Below are 3,838 nucleotides of genomic sequence, written 5' to 3' on the forward strand. Positions count from 1 at the left end.
TGAAAATACATTCAGTAGTTTCCCGTATGAATATGGGTGAGGTTCCTCGTGAAAGACCCTGTATATACAGGGTGTTTCATCATAAACTGGACAAACTCATATGACGTGTAGAGAACATCGGGAGAATCATTTTTTTTCTTATGAAATATTTCCCGTTTTCGAAGCATAAGGGAGATACACGGTGTTTAATGTCATTTTCGAGCGTTATTATATTGAGTGTGGTCGGTTATGTATAAGACTACTTGAGCTCGCTTATCATAAACAAGACTCTTCATATGATTTTTATTTCTGGGGTCATATATGAAGAGTCTTGTTTATGATAAGCGAGCTCCAGTGACTTCGAGAGAAGAACTGATTCAAAGAATCGAATCAGCCGCCGAAGAGATTCGCCGAAACCCGGAAATGGTTCGTTCAGCGGTGGATAGTGTGGCGAAAATGGCGAGAAAGTGTATCCTGAAAAATGGCAATATTTTTGAGAACGAATTATGAATAAATTTTATACTAATAGGTTTTTTTTGTTGCGTTTGTGAAATTGTGAAATTATTCGTAGAAATTTCCGCAATAATGCCATGCCATTAATATCTGGGAAGTATTAACCGCCAATTTCTACTCAAACTGCATAAATTGGTTTCAAGATAGTTGCGATATTATATTCAGTTAAATTCAAATACTCTGTCAAATTCTATGAGCTGCCATTGCTTGGCAACGAAAATTAAAAACCTTTGAACAGTCTCAATTCAGATTCCACATTTATTTTAATAGGTACTTAACTCAGAGCAGGGAGTTCGACTCTCAATGAAGTTTCACTGATTTTTTTTAAATTCATTTTGCAATCTGAAATGTTTCGACATACAAATTCAAAAATTATGGGCCTAAGAACACAAGCTGTGTCATGTTTTTTTATTATTTCAGATATTCGAACGGGACATTTGAATGGCTGTAAAAACGAAACCGTTTGATATTTTTCGATTCTGTTTTGATATTCGTGTTAGGTATGAAAGTAAGTACAATCGTGAAAAATTTCATCAATTTCGAGTGAAATTTTTTTTTCGCTGTAGACATGTAAAAAAAAGTTGTGTTCGATTTCTGAAAAAATTTTTTCACAGATATCCTTTAAAAATTGTGTTAATTTAGGAAATGAAAATCAATTTGGCAACCGAAAAAAAAAATCACGAACATTGCAGGTTTTCCGCCATTTTGTAATTTTTTTTTCGGTGCTCTACACCATTTCTGAATGAAGCATCCAAAAATACTACGATATGACAAGAAACCATTACTTCCAGTCTTATACATAACCGACCACACTCAATATAATAACGCTCGAAAATGACATTAAACACCGTGTATCTCCCTTATGCTTCGAAAACGGGAAATATTTCATAAAAAAAAAATGATTCTCCCGATGTTCTCTACACGTCATATGAGTTTGTCCAGTTTATGATGAAACACCCTGTATACTCGCAACATACACATGTATGTTCAAATTTTGTATAACCCATTCTGTAACCAAAATACTAGAGATTATTTCGAAAAAAATTGGGCTTCAGAGACCTTCAGTTGGATTTGCTTTCTCCCAACAGATAAACATTAAAAGACTTATGAAAAATTCGTATTGTTTATTTTTGGGTACTTCTTTTATACATTTCAAAGTTTTATAATATTTTCAACTATGGCTTTAGAGTTTCATAAGTGAGGGAATGAAGGAGCAACTTAAATAAAAATTTATAATTAACTGTCCTCCAAAAATGGACAAGAAGACCTAGAACCTTTGTTACAAAGTACAAAAACTAAAAATGGCCAAAAATGAGTTAGATAAGTGAGTCAACACATTAAAAAAATTGATGAAAAAAAATGGAAATTTATGAAACACTCTTTTGGACTTCCATAACTTTTGTGAAGTTGTGTGATTTTTTGCACTACTTTCTTTTGAGGAACTGACATAGTTATATGATTTTGTTCAAAGAAAAAAATTATTCAGAACTTTCAGAATGGATCCACAGAATTCTATATCATCTCAAAGTTTAAAAATAGATTTATATATGTTGAAATATACTGGATACTCCATATGAAGAATAAGAGTTTTTGGTAGAAACTTGTAACACCTTTGGAAACTGATTATATATACAACGGAAATATGTGTAGGTATGAAATATGAGCGAATCGATTAGCAAACATACATTCGGGAAATTTGATCCGATCACGAGCACTTTATAAAGTTTATACCGGGTACAGTGAAAAAAATCAAAGGTTGCTCAAAAAAATGCGCCAACCAGAACTGACGAAATGGATACTAAGGATGACCTCGCGAAGTGAAATAACTTGCTATACGGTATCGGGATGTAATTAATTGTATTTCTCCAGAAATGAAAGAAACACAACCAGGGCGGATATACTCGAGACTTTTATTCACTACCCCAAGGCCTACGCTCCATGACTGACAGCGAAGAAAAGGTCTATTTTGAGCGCAACTACGGGATTTCACTGACGACGAGCGGTATCTCTTATTCTCTACACCAAGGGCTTACGCACCATGACTGATAGAAAGGAAGAGATTTCTATTTCAACACTTATGACGCGAGAACACGAACAGGGGGTGTTGACGGGACTTTCCCTTCACTACCCCAAGGGCTTACGCACCATGACTGATAGCGAAGGGAAAAGTCAGACTCGCGAAACAGGGTGAAGTACGACAAAAGATAACAAAAAGCGATACAGTACAGCAGTGTCGAAGAAGTAACCGGTGTAGGTCTAATTAAGAAACTGAACGGTATAGACGGGGACCTACCTCCTTTATTCAAGGCACTCGCGGAAAAAATAAATAAAAATTAATTTCTAAGAGCACTACCTTCATAACGAAAAAATTTATTCTAAATTCGCTGATCTGCTCGTCGGGCACACAATCGCAGAGACAAGAGAAAAGAGAGTAAAAAGAGCGTAAAGAGACAAAAGAGATTCAAGTGACAGAAGAGGCCGTCGCGGGGGAAAAACTGCTTTTATAGGCAAATCCCCCCACACGTTAAAATCTGAAAATTGCAGAATGCGACAAGAGTGAAAAACGTCGTCAGCTCCGGTTTATCGCATATCAACATCAGAAAAACGTCGAAATCTTCAACGGCATGCAAGAAAAACAACGTTAACCACAGATAAACTCCAATTTTCTCAGAAAACTGGGATTCATTACAAACTACAACATTGCAAAGCTGAGAATATTTTAAATCCATAGGACAGGTAAGACAATCAAAATTTTCAGAATAATTATTGTAAGTTGAGTTTTTCCAAAAGGTCTCAAAGGCAATCCACTATGAGATACCCTGTATCATTTTAGTTTCACTTCAGATGTACAGATTCAACATGTGTTGCTAGGTTCTTTTTAGAATTCACAGCGTAATCACAAAATTCACATTTGTGTTTTCCCATATTTAAATGGACTAAGTTGATATGATTTTGAAGAGTACTTTTTCTTCTCGTAGCATAATCGTACAGATGACACTTTTTAGTACTGTGCACCTTGTGTTTTTTAATTTTCAAATGGACAGCTCTTACGTGAGTATCAAGGTTACGCTTTGTATTCGCAGCAAATTCGCATAAATGACATTTGTGCTCCCTGATATTGAAATGAACAGATTCGATATGACTCTCAAGCCTATTTTTCCTATTTGCAATATACTCGCATAAGTGGCACTTATGATTCTTAATTCTCAAATGAGTAGTTTTTATATGTAGTTTGAGAGTTTCTTTGATGCTTGCAGCATATTCACATAAGTGACACTTGTGCTCCCTGATATCAAAATGAACAGAGTTGATATGTTGTTGAAGCTGCTTTTTGAAACTTGTAGCG

This window comes from Coccinella septempunctata, chromosome 2, assembly GCF_907165205.1.
Source record: "Coccinella septempunctata chromosome 2, icCocSept1.1, whole genome shotgun sequence".
Lineage (NCBI taxonomy): Eukaryota > Metazoa > Arthropoda > Insecta > Coleoptera > Coccinellidae > Coccinella > Coccinella septempunctata.